Below are 16,712 nucleotides of genomic sequence, written 5' to 3' on the forward strand. Positions count from 1 at the left end.
GGAGCTTCCGGGCTCAGGGCCGGGGGCTCAGGGCCGCTGGGCCAAAGGCTCAGGGCCGCCGCAGGCTCAGGGCCGCTGGGCCACAGGCTCAGGGCCTCCGCAGGCTCAGGGCCACCGGGCCACAGGCTCAGGGCCGCTGCAGGCTCAGGGCCGCTGGGCCGAAGGCTCAGGGCCGCCGCAGGCTCAGGGCCACAGGGCCACAGGCTCAGGGCCGCCGGGCCACAGGCTCAGGGCCGCAGGCTCAGGGCCGCAGGCTCAGGGCCGCCGCAGGCTCAGGGCCGCCGGGCCACAGGCTCAGGGCCGCAGGCTCAGGGCCGCAGGCTCAGGGCCGCCGCAGGCTCAGGGCCGCCGGGCCACAGGCTCAGGGCCGCAGGCTCAGGGCCGCCGCAGGCTCAGGGCTGCCAGCCTAGGGCTGCCAGTGCCCATGTTGTGGGTGAACTCTGGCCTCATACAGAGTGTTGTTGCACAGAAAAGCTCTTGGGTGTGGGTGGTCTCAGACACTGTGGTATTCTCCCGTGTGTGTTGTGTGTGTGCACACATGTGTGTGTTCTGATACTGGAGCTTGAACCCAAAGCCTGGATGATGTCCCTTAGCATTCTGTTCAAGGCCAGTGCTCTACCACTTTGGTTAAAGCTACATTTCCAGCTTTTTCATGGGTAACTGGAGATGAGAGCATCTCAGACTTCCTTCCCAGGCTGGCTCAGATCCCAGAGATCTCAGAGATCTCAGATCCCAGAGATCTCAGATTCTCAGATCTCAGCCTCCTGAGTGGCTGGGATCACAGGTGTGAGCCACCAGCACCAGGTGTGGTGACATTCTGTGACTTAACAACAAATCACGATGAGGCCACTTCTTCCCTGACCCACCCCTCTCCCTCCCTCCTCTTCTTCCTTTTCTCCTTCCTTCCTTCCTTCCTCCCTCCCTCCTTCCTTCCTTCTTTCCTTCCTTCCCTCTCCTCCCCCTCTCCCCCTCCCCCTCCCCCCTCTCTCCCTCCTCTCCCCCCTCCCCCTCCTCCCTCCCCCTCCCCCTCCCCCTCTCCCAGTGGTTCTGGGGTTTGAACTCAAGGCCTCACTTCTGCCGCTTGAGCTATGCCCCTGTCTCTGAGAGCTCAGTCGTGGTTGAGTGCCAGGATGCACATTGGGGAGTAGGTAGGTGGGCAAGGCGCATGTGTGAGCACATACGTGCGTGCCGGCGCTGCCCGCCCGAGGAGATTGCAGGGCACCGGCCTTTCCCTGTCCTGCTCAGAGGACCGCAGGGTCCCTGCTGCCTGGACGGGGTCAGGTTGTTTCCGCTCCTGGTCCCTGTGCTCTGAGCCTCACTCGGTCACCCTGGCCCCTTTGTGAAGCCCCAGACCGTGTTGGGCTGTGCTCCTGCCCAGCGGGTGCCATGCGCCGTCCTGGTGCCCAGCCGGGTGCTGTGTGCTCGCCCCATCCTGGTGCCCAGCCGGGTGCCATGTGCACGCCCCGTCCTGGTGCCCGTCCTGGTGCCCAGCCGGGTGCCGTGTGCGCGCCCTGTCCTGGTGCCCCATCCTGGTGCCCATCCTGGTGCCCAGCCGGGTGCTGTGTGCGCGCCCCATCCTGGTGCCCAGCCAGGTGCCGTGTGCACGCCCCGTCCTGGTGCCCAGCCAGGTGCCCAGCCGGGTGCTGTGTGTGCGCCCTGTCCTGGTGCCCAGCCGGGTGCCCAGCCGGGTGCCCAGCCGGGTGCCGTGTGCGCGCCCTGTCCTGATGCCTCATCCTGGTGCCCCATCCTGGTGCCCAGCCGGGTGCTGTGTGCGCGCCCTGTCCTGGTGCCCAGCCGGGTGCCCAGCCGGGTGCCGTGTGCGCGCCCCATCCTGGTGCCCAGCCGGGTGCCGTGTGCGCGCCCCATCCTGGTGCCCAGCCAGGTGCCCAGCCGGGTGCTGTGTGTGCGCCCCATCCTGGTGCCCAGCCGGGTGCTGTGTGTGCGCCCCGTCCTGGTGCCCAGCCGGGTGCCCAGCTCTGTCTGCAGCTGGGCGGGGGACCCGGCCAGGCCAGCAGAACTGGACCTTGTCTTGGGTGGTGGAGGCCGCAGCAGCGCTTCTCTGCCGGAAGCCTGCGTGCCAGCCGCCGGCAGGCGCTAAGTGGCTGCAGATGTGGCCCTGTGACTCAGCGGCGGCTGGGCTGCGCTGGGCTGTCTCCAGGGGTCTTTTGTGCATGTGGGAAGATGTCAGCCTGCCCACTGCCTCTGGGGGCCAAGCGCGGGGATCCCAGGGCTCTGGCTGGCGTCCTTGGGTCCTCCTGTCCTCAGAGCCGCCCTGGCCTGGAAGTGGGGGTGGTGAGGGAGCTGAGGCCAGCAGGGGGGGGAGGGGGAGGGGGAGGCTGCAGGCCTTCCAGTCTGGCCACAGGCCTGGGGTGCATCACTGGAGCCCCATGCTCATGCCTGCTAAGGGCCTGGGGCAGACCAAGGTGGACTGGATCTGCCAGCAGGGCCCCTCCCACCTCTGTGGCTCCAGCCCCCAGCTCTGCCATCTTGTGGTCACCTGCAGGGCAGTCAGAGCCCCACCCCACACAGGCAAGTTGGGGAGCAGGACCCTAGTGACCCCTAACAAGTCACCTGAGAAGAGGCTGCAAGCACCCCCTCCCTCCCTCCCTCCCTCTCTCCCTCCCTCCCTCCCTCCCTCCCTCCCCTGAAATGCCTGAAATGCCCCCCCCACATGATGGCCATCCCTCCTCCGGGAGGACAGCCAGGCTGGGCATGGTGGCCATCCCTCCTCCGGGAGGACAGCCAGGCTGGGCATGGTGGCCATCCCTCCTCCGGGAGGACAGCCAGGCTGGACATGGTGGCCATCCCTCCTCCGGGAGGACAGCCAGGCTGGGCATGGTGGCCATCCCTCCTCAGGGAGGACAGCCAGGCTGGGCATGGTGGCCATCCCTCCTCCGAGAAGACAGCCGGGCTGGGCATGGTGGCCATCCCTCCTCCGGGAGGACAGCCAGGCTGGGCATGGTGGCCATCCCTCCTCAGGGAGGACAGCCAGGGTGGGCACCGCAGGCTTCGCCCAGCCTGCAGCTGCCGCCGGCCCTCTCCGTCCCTGTCCTTCTGTTTCTCGGAGGTCCTCAGGTGACTCCCTCCTGCACATGTGCCTTGTCTGCAGTGTGAGGGGTGGGCTGCACCTCTCCTGTCTCTTCTCACAGCAGAATGTCCCCTGCCTGGGTCATTTTACTCCTAAAGCCGCAAGGGTCCAGCTGGAGGAACGCCGATTCCCTCAGCCGGGTTGGCCTCGGCTGCCCTTGCCAGTTGAGGGTCGCGGGCTGGTGGGTCCAGGGCTGGCCCCTCTACCTGGCATCCGGGTGACTACCTACCCAGCCCTGTGGTGGAGTCCCCCATGGGGAAAGGTGTCCGTTCCTGACCCCACAGTCACCTGTCCACAGCACTGCAGATGCTGTCCTGCCAGCGGCATCTACGCTGCCAGGCTCTGCCCACTGGCATGCTCCAGTCCTTCCCGCGAGTTACCTCTTGGCCTTGAAGAGCTGGGGCTCCACTGGGCTCACTGGAGACCCTGCTGTCCTTCTGTTCCCTGACTGCCTGGGGTGACAGCCCCTGTGAGGGCCGCACACCCCTGCGAGCCAGGTCTCCTCGTGTGAGCTCCAAGCCAGCCTTGTAACCTCTGACCCAGGGGATACTGGCACAGTGACCTTGAAGGGAGAGCAAATGGGACCAAGAGACTGGGTCACAGGTGGTGAGTTGTGTGAGAGCCAGAAGCAAATTCCTCCTTGTGAAATGATGCTGCTCCAGAGTTCTAGTTAACCGCCCCCCCCCCCCTGTAGTTAGGAGCCAGGTCCCCACCACCTCCTGCTCTTTAAGGTGATCACGGAATCCGCCCGACTGTGAGCCATGCAGGCACTTCCCCAGGCTCAGGTCCTGTCTGAGGATGCAACCTGAATTGAATGTCTTTCTCTCTGTCAAGTCTCTGCAACTTTAAAAGCAAGTACAGAAGGCCTCTGGCTAACACATCCATAGGGAGAATAAGAAGAAAAAAGAACAAATCCCAACAGACGATTGTGCAAAGCACAGATCTGATGTAATGTTCTTGGAAGAGATTCTCAAAATCTGTAGTGAACTGTGAACCTGGCCCTTTGCACTCCCTGATCAGCTTTCTAGAAGCCTGGGAAAGAGCTGCAAAGGGGTCGGCGGGGAGGGGGGTCAGAGGGGAGGTGGGGGTCGGAGGGGAGGGGCTCCGTGGCACCTCCACTCAGGGCGCTCTGCTCTGTCCAGGGCACCCACCGAGTTTTCTCTGGACTTGGATTTCCTTGTCTGGGTGCACAAAGCCCTTTCCCAGGCCTCATGGGGGTGGGGTGCTCCAGGAGTCCCTGAGGAGGCCAGGAGGAGGCCCAGGGAGAAGGGAGGCCAGGGACGACCTCAGTGGGGATGCCGCAGGGTGCCATAACTCCACTCTGGCGGGCGCAGTGGGAGGAAGACATAATCTTTGACCAAAGCCTTGCCCTGGAATCTCCCCTTGGAGCAGGAGGCCTTCAGTGTCCCCGGCTGCCTCCCACTTGGGTGTCCTTGGTGGTGGGCAGAGTATCATGTCTGTGAGGGCAAGTGTCAGTTGGCGGTGGTGGGTGACAGGCAGCAAAGATTTCAGAGCCTGGGCAAGGGCACTGGGGCATCAGGAGTATGATACAGGCTTTGAAATTCAGCCCCCTGGAGTTTACGTACAAGAAGTACCCATTCAAATGCATGGTTCAAGGACTTCCAGAAATTTTATATAAGTTCCATGAGATCCTTTTACACTGCCCACAATCAATGTTATCTGCATAGTTAGTCTCTTGCAGATAGCTTACAGCTTTCTTTATTTTTAATCAACTGAAAATCTCTGTCTTTTCATTTAGGATGCTTATATTTAGTGTAATTATTTTTGTATTTGGAGTCAAGATGACCATTTTCTGTTTGTTTTTTGTACGCCAACTGCTATCACATGCCAGGCATGTGATCCTGACTGTACTTGCGGTGTGCATGTGAGTCGGACTGTACTCACTGTGTGCGGCTCTGCTCATGTGAACCTAACTGTACTCGTGGTGTACAGCTGTGCTCATGTGAGCCTCACTGTACTCATTGTGGCTGTGGGCCTATGAGCCTGACGGTACTGGCTGTGTGCGGCTGTGCTCCTGTGAGCCTGACTGTACACACTGTGTGCAACTGTGCTCCTATGAGCCTGACTGTACTCACTGTGTGCAACTGTGCTCCTGTGAGCCTGACTGTACTCATTGTGTGCGGCTGTGCTCCTGTGAGCCTGACTGTACACACTGTGTGCGGCTGTGCTCCTGTGAGCCTGACTGTACTCACTGTGTGCAGCTGTGCTCATGTGAGCCTGACTGTACTCACTGTGTGCAGCTGTGCTCATGTGAGCCTGACTGTACTCACTGTGTGTGGCTGTGCTCATGTGAGCCTGACTGTACTCACTGTGTGTGGCTGTGCTCCTGTGAGCCTGACTGTACTCACTGTGTGCGGCTGTGCTCATGTGAGCCTGACTGTACTCACTGTGTGTGGCTGTACTCATGTGAACCTGACTGTACTCACTGTGTGCAGCTGTGCTCATGTGAACCTGCCTGTACTAGCTGTGTGCAACTGTGCTCATGTGAACTTGACTGTACTCGATATGTGCGGCTGTTCTCATGTGAGCCTGACTATATTCACTGTGTGCAGCTGTGCTCATATGAGCCTGACTGTTTCACTGTGTGTGGCTGTGCTCATGTGAGTCTGACTGTACTCACTGTGTGTGGCTGTGCTCATGTGAGCCTGACTATACTCATGGTATGCGGCTGTATGCATATGAGCCTGACTGTACTCACTGTGTGCAACTGTGCTCCTGTGAGCCTGACTGTACTCACTGTGTGCAGCTGTGCTCATGTGAGCCTGACTGTATTCACTGTGTGTGGCTGTGCTCATGTGAGCCTGACTGTACTCATGGTATGTGGCTGTATGCATATGAGCCTGACTGTACTCACTGTGTGCAGCTGTGCTCATGTGAGCCTCACTGTACTCGCTGTGTGTGGCTGTGCTCATGTGCGCCTGACTCTACTCATGGTGTGTGGCTGTTCTCATATGAACCTGACTGTATTCATGGTGTGCGGCTGTGCTCATGTGAGCCTGACTGTACTCATGGTATGCGGCTGTATGCATATGAGCCTGACTGTACTCACTGTGTGCAGCTGTGCTCATGTGAGTCTGACTGTACTCACTGTGTGCAGATGTGTTCATGTGAGTCTGACTGTACTCACTGTGTGTGGCTGTGCTCATGTGAGCCTGACTGTACTCATGGTATGCAGCTGTATGCATATGAGCCTGACTGTACTCACTGTGTGTGGCTGTGCTCATGTCAGCCTGACTGTATTCACTCTGTGTGGCTGTATGCATGTGAGCCTGACTATACTCACTGTGTGCGGCTGTGCTCATGTGAGCCTGACTGTACTCACTGTGTGTGGCTGTGCTCATGTGCGCCTGACTCTACTCATGGTGTGCAGCTGTTCTCATATGAACCTGACTGTATTCATGGTGTGCGGCTGTTCTCATGTGAGCCTGACTGTACTCACTGTGTGCGGCTGTGCTCATGTGAGCCTGACTGTACTCATTGTGTGTGGCTGTGCTCATGTGAGCCTGACTGTTTCACTGTGTGTGGCTGTGCTCCTGTGAGCCTGACTGTACTCCCTGTGTGCGGCTGTGCTCATGTGAGCCTGACTGTACTCACTGTGTGCAGCTGTGCTCATGTGAGCCTAACTGTACTTTGTGTGTGTGGCTGTGCTCATGTGAACCTGACTGTACTCACTGTGTACAGCTCTGTTCATATGAGCCTGACTGTACTCATGGTGTGCGGCTGTGCTCCTGTGAACCTGACTGTACTCACTGTGTGCAGCTGTGCTCATGTGAACCTGACTGTACTCACTGTGTGCAACTGTACTCATGTGAGCCTGACTGTACTCACTGTGTGTGGCTGTTCTCATGTGAACCTGACTGTACTCACTATGTGCAGCTGTGCTCATGTGAGCCTGACTGTACTCACTGTGTGCAGCTGTGCTCATGTGAGCTTGACTGTACTCATGGTATGCGGCTGTATGCATGTGAGTCTGTACTCACTGTGTGTGGCTGTGCTCATGTGAGCCTGACTGTACTCACTGTGTGTGGCTGTTCTCATGTGAACCTGACTGTACTCACTATGTGCAGCTGTGCTCATGTGAGCCTGACTGTACTCACTGTGTGCAGCTGTGCTCATGTGAGCTTGACTGTACTCATGGCATGCGGCTGTATGCATGTGAGTCTGACTGTACTCACTGTGTGTGGCTGTGCTCATGTGAACCTGAATGTACTCTTGGTGTGCAGCTGTGCTCATGTGAACCTGACTCTACTCTTGATGTGGGGCTGTGCTCATGTGAGCCTGACAGTACTCATGGTGTGTCGTTGTGCTCATGTGAATCTGACTGTGTAATGCTATACCTGCAGGCAAGGTCCACTTCTCTGCTTGGTGCCCAGTGGCTCCAAGGGCTCAGTACAGTGGGTCTTGTGCAGTTTGTCTGGTCTGCAGGGTGTAGGTGCCTGCCTGGCCACACCATTCCCTGTCAATGCTCCGAAACCCTCCAGGGTGGTGGGGAAGGAGGAGCTGGCCTCAGCCCACAGGCTCAGAAGCCTCATCCCATGCCCCACATAGGGCCTGTCCCCAAGAATTGTTACAGAGGGGAGGCACCCATTGTGTTTGTTTGCCTCTGTGCCTCAGTTTCTCTGTCTGCCCCTAGCCATAGGCCAAGTGAGGGACTGTCTGTGGGGAACTTGGATCTCACCATGACCCCCATCCTGTCTGGCTGGGAGCATGTGGTATTCCCAACACTGCGCTCTGTTCTGGGCTCTGCTCCGGGCTCCTGAGTTGACTGCATTGGCCCAAGGGTACCTCAGGGGTGAGGTGCTGGGAACCCCGAGAAGAGGAGGGGCAGTGAGACTGACCCCCTGTGAACTGCTCCTCTCTTCAAGAGGGAGCCCTGAGGAGGACTGCATCAAGCAACACTGGCTGGTGGTCAGCCCAGGAACAGGGCAGGACCCACAGAGGCGCAGCTGTTCTCCAGCCCCCAGGCCCCCGCCCGCCCCAGCCTTGGCTCAGCACCCAGCCACTTCCCCGCAGTTCTGCTGAAGTCCTCTGCAGATGAGCTTGTCCTCCTCCACGGCGTCTGGAGCTGACGTGGCTCCCCACAGCTTCCGTCCCACGGGGTGAGGGGAACTTCCTGTGGGGGAGGGTAGTCCGCCCAGCTAGGGTCACCCTGCATCCCCACACTGTCTGGGGGCGCTAGCACAAGGACCCTCTAGTCCCTGGAGGCCGGGACCTGGACTGGGGTGTCACCCACCTGCTGGCCCTGATGTGTGAGGGAGCAGGGGACACCTCAGACGGAGGACAGCACCCTGCCGGGCTGCCATGGGAGGTCAGCACTGGCCGTGGTGACCCCAGCAGGGGTGACCCCAGCTGGGCATCAGGTGTCCTCACTCTGCCCTCTGCCAGGTGCGGGACATGGGTGTTCCCGGGACAGAGTCCCCAGGCCTGCTTCATGGAGCATGACAGAGCCCTTTCAGGACAAGGCCTGCACAGAAGGCTCTGAGAGACAGTGCACCAAACACGCTGTGCTTGGTGTATCATGGCGCGGCTGGTCCTCAGAAGGTGTGACGGGGCTGTGACCAGCTGAGGTGGCACCCACAGAGCTGAGCAGGGCTGTGGCCTGCGGCTGAGGAAGAGACCTAATCTCTTCTTATGAGAACTGGCTGGCCCTCCTTTCCTCCAAGATTCCCTGAAATGAAAGCTGCTCCAGAGCAGGGCCAGATGCTTGGTAGTGCTTTGAGAATGTCCTGGGCCTGCATAACCTCTCTGGGGTCACATTTGTCTTGGCGGCCGCAGGCCAAACACTGCATACTTAGGAGCTGAGCGTGTAAGCGCCCAGCAGGAAGGAAAATGCAGTCGTGTGTTGAACGGAGGCTCACAGGCCATTCTGACCAGCAGCCACAGCACCACCGCAGGTCCACATGGGCCAACGCCTCCCCACATTTGGCACCGTCAGCTTTTAAAGTTCTCAGGAAATGTCCTTAGAGTGAGGTTTAAACACCAAGTCTGTGATAATTAATGGCGTGGACCACTTATTTGTGTGATTGCCCAACGGATATCTTGGCAATTTTTTTTCTGGGATAAAACTCGGTGCTCTCACGAGATTACTTGCTCACATCTGGTGTGCTACGGCTTGAACCACATCCCAGAGTCTCCTTTCGTGTTGTTAACTGGAGATAGAATGATGGACTTTACTGTCTGCCCTGGCAGGCTCTTGGGTAGACAGAGTTAAATGTGGGAGCAACCAGTGCCCAGGTAATCTGAAATTACATACCTTTTCACAATTAGTGTCAATTATACATACAAGGAGGTTTCATTTACACATCTTCAAATCATCAGACCATCCTCCTCCTCATCCCCTCCATGTTCCTGATCAGAATAAGGCCTTCCATCCTCCTCTTCCTACCTCCACCTACCTGATCAGAACAACACCTTCCATCCTCCTCCTCATCCCCACCACCTACCTGATCAGAACAACGCCTACCATCCTCCTCCTCATCCCCTCCATGTTCCTGATCAGAACAACGCCTTCCATCATTGTATACCAATGCATTTATTCATTTACAAAGACTAGTAATTGACCAAGTCCAGTTTTTATCAATTTTATTTTGTGCCTTAGAGACTGAATCTTTTCCCCCGGATGCTGTAAGGCAAGGGCTCAATCCCTCAGCTCCCAGCTTCCTTCAGCCTATGGTGGAGCAGAGAGGTTGCAGCGAGGGGCAGGCTGAGTTTACCGTGATGACTGGTTCAACCTGATGGTCTTGGGCAGGTGGGGAAGCGCGTCTTTCCTTTTCAGCTCAGCCCATGCAAAGCATTAACCAGGGCATTTACAGTGTCCTCTGCTTGGACAGCCCTGCTGGCCAAACTTGGGGTGGATAGGAGATCTGTCCATGTTGAGGGCTCCATTCTTGACTTTTCTCCTTTAGCTAGCTGGAACTGGGGGCATGGCTTGAGTAGCAGAGCACTGGCTTTGAGCAGGAAAGGCTGGGGTAGGGCTTGAGGCCCTGAGTGCAGGCCCCAGTCCGGCACACTCACAGAGAAAGAAAGGTACTGAAATGGGCATGTCACGTGTGTCCTGGCAGCACCGCCACCTGTGACGGCGATGTGGTGGGCGAAGTAAGGGTGGAATGTGGTATTCGGCTTGGAGTGTATAAACTGGATAAGGAATGATCTTAAGATGTAAATGCAACTGTGCTTCCTGTGGGTAAGACTTCCCTGGTGACGAACTAGCTATTTTAGCTAGTAACTAGTTGTAATGCTGTAACTTCGCTTCTGCTATTTTCTGAGCAACATGTGCCCAGCTTCCCCACAGCAAAACCTTGCTGGGAAATTTAGACTTAAGGTGCAAATTCCTTGTAACAATCATCAGCTAAAAACAACACCCAACCTCCTCCTTCCCCACCCTAGCCAAAAATGCTTAAAGGCCAAGGTGGGCTGGCACTCAGGCCAATTCCTGGATCTCAACTTCAGGTGAGTCCTGGCCCCCAGGGTTTCCTGGGATCTCCACTCCAGGTGCGTCCTGGCTTGGGGTTTCCTGGGATCCCCACTCCAGGTGTGGTCTTGGCTCTTGGGGCTTCCTGGGATCCTGACTCCAGGTGTGTCCTGGTTTTTGGGGTTTCCTGGGATCCTGACTCCAGGTGCTCCCTGATTCTTGGGGTTTCCTGGGATCCTGACTCCAGGTGCTCCCTGATTCTTGGGGTTTCCTGGGATCCCCACTCCAGGTGTGGTCCTGGCACTCGGGGTTTCCTGGGATCCCTACTCCAGGTGTGGTCTTGGTACATCAGCACTTTTCATGCAATAAAATCTTTTGCCTTTTCACTGTGGGCTGAGCAGTCTCACTGCATGTCCACACTACACCCCACAACCTCGAGGTCCTCCTCCTCCCTCCTCTGTCCACGGTGCCCTGGGTCCACTGCTGGATGGAAACCAGAAGCTTCTACAGTTTCCTTTTCTCTCTCCTTGGCAGACCGGTGTGCAGCTGGTAGGGAGAAGGTGAGTGCATCCATCCCCACACCAGGGTGATGACCACAGGCCAGGCACCACTCTGACAGTCACCTGCCTGTGGGGAGGGAGGGAGGGGAGGGAAGAGAGTGGGGATGGGAGGGGAGGACAGGGGAGGGAAGAGGGGAGGAGAGATGGGGAGGGGAGAAGGGGAGGGGAGAAGAGGGATAGAGGAGAGGAAGGGGGGAGGGGAGGGGGAGGAGAGGGAGAGGGAGAGGGGAGGGAAGGGCATCACAGCCGTGACCAGTGGTCCCCAGGCTGCACAGGGGTTGCATCCCCTCAGGAGTGGAGCTTGTCCCTCAGCTGCTGTGGAAGGCAGGAGACACAGGTCATTCATCAGGGCACAGTCTGGCCTGCTCCACCCCCCCCCCCCCAGCCCCATCTGGCAGAACAGCTCCAGTGCCCCAGTGAATGCATCCTGCCATGGAGAGAGTGACCTGCCATGCAGTGACCTGTTGTGTGGAGAGTGACCTGTTGTGTGGAGAGTGACCTGCCGTGTGGAGAGTGGCCTGCCGTGTGGAGAGTGACCTGCCGTGTGGAGAGTGACCTGCCGTGTGGAGAGTGACCTGCCGTGTGGAGAGTGACCTGCCGTGTGGAGAGAGTGACCTGCCGTGTAGAGAGTGACCTGCCGTGTGGAGAGTGACCTGCCGTGTGGAGAGTGACCTGCCGTGTGGAGAGTGGCCTGCCGTGTGGAGAGTGACCTGCCGTGTGGAGAGTGACCTGCCGTGTGGAGAGTGACCTGCCGTGTGGAGAGAGTGACCTGTTGTGTGGAGAGAGTGACCTGTTGTGTGGAGAGTGACCGGCCATGTAGGGAGAGTGACCTGCCGTGTGGAGAGTGACCGGCCGTGTAGAGAGAGTGACCTGTTGTGGGGAGCTGCCTGTGTGTGTGCGTGTGTGAGCTGCCTGTGTGTGTGTGTGAGCTGCCTGTGTGTGTGTGTGTGTGTGTGACCTGCCTGTGTGTGTGTGTGAGCTGCGTGTGTGTGTGAGCTGCGTGTGTGTGTGTGAGCTGCCTGTGTGTGTGTGTGAGCTGTCTGTGTGTGTGAGCTACCTGTGTGTGTGTGTGAGCTGCCTATGTGTGTGCGTGTGTGTGTGAGCTGCCTGTGTGTGTGTGTGAGCTGTCTGTGTGTGTGTGTGTGAGCTGCCTATGTGTGTGAGCTGCCTGTGTGTGTGCGTGTGTGTGTGAGCTGCTTGTGTGTGTGTGTGTGAGCTACCTGCCTGTGTGTGTGTGAGAGCTGCCTCTGTGTGTGTGTGTGTGCGCTGCCTGCCTGTGTGTGTCTGTGTGTGTGTGAGCTGCCTGTGTGTGTGTGCGTGTGTGTGTGAGCTGCCTATGTGTGTGTGTGTGAGCTGCCTGCCTCTGTGTGTGTGTGAGAGCTGCCTGTGTGTGTGTGTGTGAGCTGCCTGTGTGTCTGTGAGCTGCCTGTGTGTGTGTGTCTGTGAGCTGCCTATGTGTGTGTGAGAGCTGCCTGTGTGTGTGTGTGAGCTGCCTGCCTGTGTGTGTGTGTGTGAGTTGCCTCTGTGTGTGTGCGTGTGTGTGTGAGCTGCCTGTGTGTGTGTGTGTGTGACCTGCCTCTGTGTGTGTGTGTGAGCTGCCTGTGTATGTGTGTGTGAGCTGCCTGTGTGTGTGTGAGCTGCCTGTGTGTGTGCATGTGTGTGTGAGCTGCCTGTGTGTGTGTGTGTGAGCTGCCTGTGTGTGTGTGTGTGAGCTGCCTGTGTGTGTGTGTGAGCTGCCTGTGTGTGTGTGAGCTGCCTGTGTGTGTGTGAGCTGCCTGTGTGTGTGCGTGTGTGTGTGAGCTGCCTGTGTGTGTGTGTGTGAGCTGCCTGTGTGTGTGTGTGTGAGCTGCCTGCCTGTGTGTGTGTGTGAGCTGCCTGTGTGTGTGTGTGTGAGCTGCCTGTGTGTGTGTCTGTGTGTGTGTGAGCTGCCTGTGTGTGTGTGAGCTGCCTGTGTGTGTGTGTGTGAGCTGCCTGCCTGTGTGTGTATGTGATTCCTGCCTCTGTGTGTGTGTGTGTGCTGCCTGTGTGTGTGTTTCTGTGTGTGTGTGTGTGTTTGAGCTACCTGTGTGTGTGTGTGTAAGCTGCTTGTGTGTGTGTGTGAGCTGCCTGTGTGTGTGTGTGAGCTGCCTGCCTGTGTGTGTGTGTGAGCTGCCTGTGTGTGTGTGAGCTGCCTGTGTGTGTGTGTGTGTAGTGTGTGTGAGCTGCCTGTGTGTGTGTGTGTGAGCTGCCTGTGTGTGTGTGTGTGGTGTGTGTGAGCTGCCTGTGTGTGTGTGTGAGCTGCCTGTGTGTGTGTGAGCTGCCTGTGTGTGTGTGTGTGTGTGTGTGAGCTGCCTCTGTGTGTGTGTGTGTGAGCTGCCTGTGTGTGGTGTGTGTGAGCTGCCTGTGTGTGTGTATGAGCTGCCTGTGTGTGTGTATGAGCTGCCTGTGTGTGTGTGTGAGCTGCCTGTGTGTGTGTATGAGCTGCCTGTGTGTGTGTGTGAGCTGCCTGTGTGTGTGTGTGAGCTGCCTGTGTGTGTGTGGGGTGTGTGTGTGAGCTGCCTCTGTGTGTGTGTGTGTGTGAGCTGCCTCTGTGTGTGTGAGCTGCCTCTGTGTGTGTGAGCTGCCTGTGTGTGTGTGTGAGCTGCCTCTGTGTGTGTGTGAGCTGCCTCTGTGTGTGTGTGTGTGTGTGTGTGAGCTGCCTGTGTGTGTGTGAGCTGCCTCTGTGTGTGTGTGTGTGAGCTGCCTCTGTGTGGTGTGTGTGAGCTGCCTGTGTGTGTGTGTGTGAGCTGCCTGTGTGTGTGTGTGAGCTGCTTCTGTGTGTGTGTGTGTGAGCTGCGTGTGTGTGTGAGCTGCCTGTGTGTGTGTGTGAGCTGCCTCTGTGTGGTGTGTGTGAGCTGCCTGTGTGTGTGTGGGGTGTGTGTGTGAGCTGCCTCTGTGTGTGTGTGTGTGTGAGCTGCCTCTGTGTGTGTGAGCTGCCTCTGTGTGTTGAACTACCTGTGTGTGTGTGTGAGCTGCCTCTGTGTGTTGTGTGTGTGTGAGATGCCTGCGTGTGTGTGAGCTGCCTCTGTGTGTGTGTGTGGTGTGTGTGAGCTGCCTGTGTGTATGTGTGTGAGCTGCCTGTGTGTGTGTGAGCTGCCTGTGTATGTGTGTGTGTGTGTGTGTGTGTGGTGTGTGTGAGCTGCCTCTGTGTGTGTGTGTGTGGTGTGTGTGAGCTGTCTGTGTCAGTGTGTGTCTGTGTCTGTGTCTGTGTCTGTGTGGTGTGTGTGAGCTGCGTGTGTGTGTGAGCTGCCTGTGTGTGTGTGTGTGTGGTGTGTGTGAGCTGCCTGTGTGTGTGTGTGAGCTACCTCTGTGTGTGTGTGTGTGAGCTGCCTGTGTGTGTGTGTGAGCTGCCTGTGTGTGTGTGTGTGTGAGCTGCCTGTGTGTGTGAGCTGCCTGTGTGTGTGTGTGAGCTGCCTCTGTGTGTGTGTGTGTGTGAGCTGCCTGTGTGTGTGAGCTGCCTGTGTGTGTGTGTGAGCTGCCTCTGTGTGTGTGTGTGTGTGTGTGTGTGTGTGTGTGTGGTGTGTGTGAGCTGCCTGTGTGTGTATGTGTGTGTGTGTGTGGAAGCTGCCCCCCCCTGCGTGCTGGGAGAGTGGCCTGCCCGGAGGGAGCTGCTTGTTCTCTCCAGGGACAGCCTGTCCCGTCCCCCCCCCCCCCGGGTTTCCCACAATTCATGGAGGTCTGTGTGATCCTCACAGATGCTCCAGAGCCTCTCCGGACACATTTGGGGGCCATCTGGGAAGACAGATCAAATAAAGCCTGCAGGGAGATCATTATCCTGCTGGCAAAGGACACACAGCTCTGCAGAGCACAGGCAGAGCCCCTCGGGGTCTGGCCAGGGGACGTGTTCTGCAGGGTGGTGCAGGGATGCGCTTGGCACTCGGAGCACAAGGCGAGTCATCTCATGACCATGGGCAGGCTCTTGGATTGGGCTTACTGCCCACGTCCAGGCACTGGCCACGGGCTTAGCAAGGATCCGTGGGAACAGCTGTGTGGGCACTCTTGTTACCCATACTATGCTCGGGCTCTCAGGCCTGAGCCAAACCAGGCTGGCTCCAGACCTGCACTGCTGACAACCAGGCACCATGCTGCCTTGCAGGTGACGGGAATAGGGTCAGGGAGGCCGTAGGTCTGCGTTCTAGTGCTGCTCTTCCCGCTATGAGCCACATGTGGGGGGTTTGACACAGTCCCTCCGGCTCTGGACGCTCACAGGACACGTCTGGGGTGACCTAGCAGGACTGGGGGCAGCTGGGCCTGAGTGAAGCCGGCGCTGCGTCCCTGGGCTCAGCACCATCTCCTCCTCCTGCATCAGCCGCAGCTTTGAACTCTTTCTTGCTGGGTGTACTCTCTGGGTCACCTCCTGCTTCTAAGGCCCTGCATCTCGCTGGGCAGTGACACCTCCTTGCTTGTCGGGGAATTCTACCAAAACTGTACACGCTTTTCTCCAGCCACCTGTGTGGACAAGACCCCATCTTGTAGTTTCACAGTGAAGCCCCGCCCCAGTGTGACCCCTGCCCTGCGGGAAGTACAAGTACAGGACTAGGAATGGGGGCCCTAAACCCCGGCAATCCTGCACCCTTCCCCGCCCCCGGCCCACGCAGCCCCACTGTTCCCTCTCTGCAGCCAGCTCGGGACAGCCAGCGGCGGCTCGGCTCCTCCACAGAGAGCAGAGCCAGTGCTGCCTTGAGCTCCTGGAATTTTTCTTTCCAGTGAAGCCTGTGAAAACCAGACCGAGTGTATTCTCTTTGCATTAGAAGGGAGGGGCTTTGTTTGTTTTGTGCCAGTTTTTTTTTTTTTTTGGCAGTCGTAGGTCTTGATCTCGGGGCCTGGGCGCTGTCCCTCAGCTCTTCAGCTCAAGGCCAGCACTCTACCACTTGAGCTACAGCGCCATTTCCGGTTTTCTCTGGTGGTTTATTGGAGACTAGAGTCTCACAGACTTTCCTGCCTGGGCTGGCTTTGAACCACGATCCTCAGATCTCAGCCTCCTGAGTAGCTAGGATGACAGGCGTGATCCACCGGCACTCGGCTTACTTCTGTCTTTTTTTTAATCTTTTCTTTCTTTCTTTTTTTTTTTTTGTTGGTCTTGGGGCTTGAACTCTGGGCCTGGGCGCTGTCCCTCAGCTCCTCGGATCATGGCTAGCACTCTACCACTTGAGCCACAATGCCACTTCCAGTTTTCTGGTGGTTTATTGGAGGTAAAGAGTCTCATGGACCTTCCTGCCTGGGCTGGCTTTGAACTGGGATCCTTATATCTTGGCATCCTGAGTAGCTAGGATGACAGGTGTGAGCCACCATTGCCCGGCCTGTGCCATCTTTTGTGGGGCTTCAGACCACAATCCTCAGATTCCAGCCTCCTGAGTAGCTGGGATTATGATTTTTTTTTTCTTATGTGGTGCTGAGGAATCGAACCCAGGGCCTCAAGCATGCAAGGCAAGCGCTCTACCACTGAGCCACCTTCCCAGCCCGTATGATTTTGTTTTATTGATATGCTTCTTAAAATAAAGTTTAAGTTGTTCTTTGCTCCCCAAATCCTGAGTGTGGGTTATGCACCCTGGCTCTTCTTCAGCAAACACTCACCAGGAGAATTTGAGGGCTCGGCAAGCCGCCGTGGGCAAGT

Source organism: Dipodomys spectabilis, unplaced genomic scaffold (genome assembly GCF_019054845.1).
Source record: "Dipodomys spectabilis isolate Male_0828 unplaced genomic scaffold, ASM1905484v1 ptg000184l, whole genome shotgun sequence".
Taxonomy (NCBI): Eukaryota; Metazoa; Chordata; class Mammalia; order Rodentia; family Heteromyidae; genus Dipodomys; species Dipodomys spectabilis.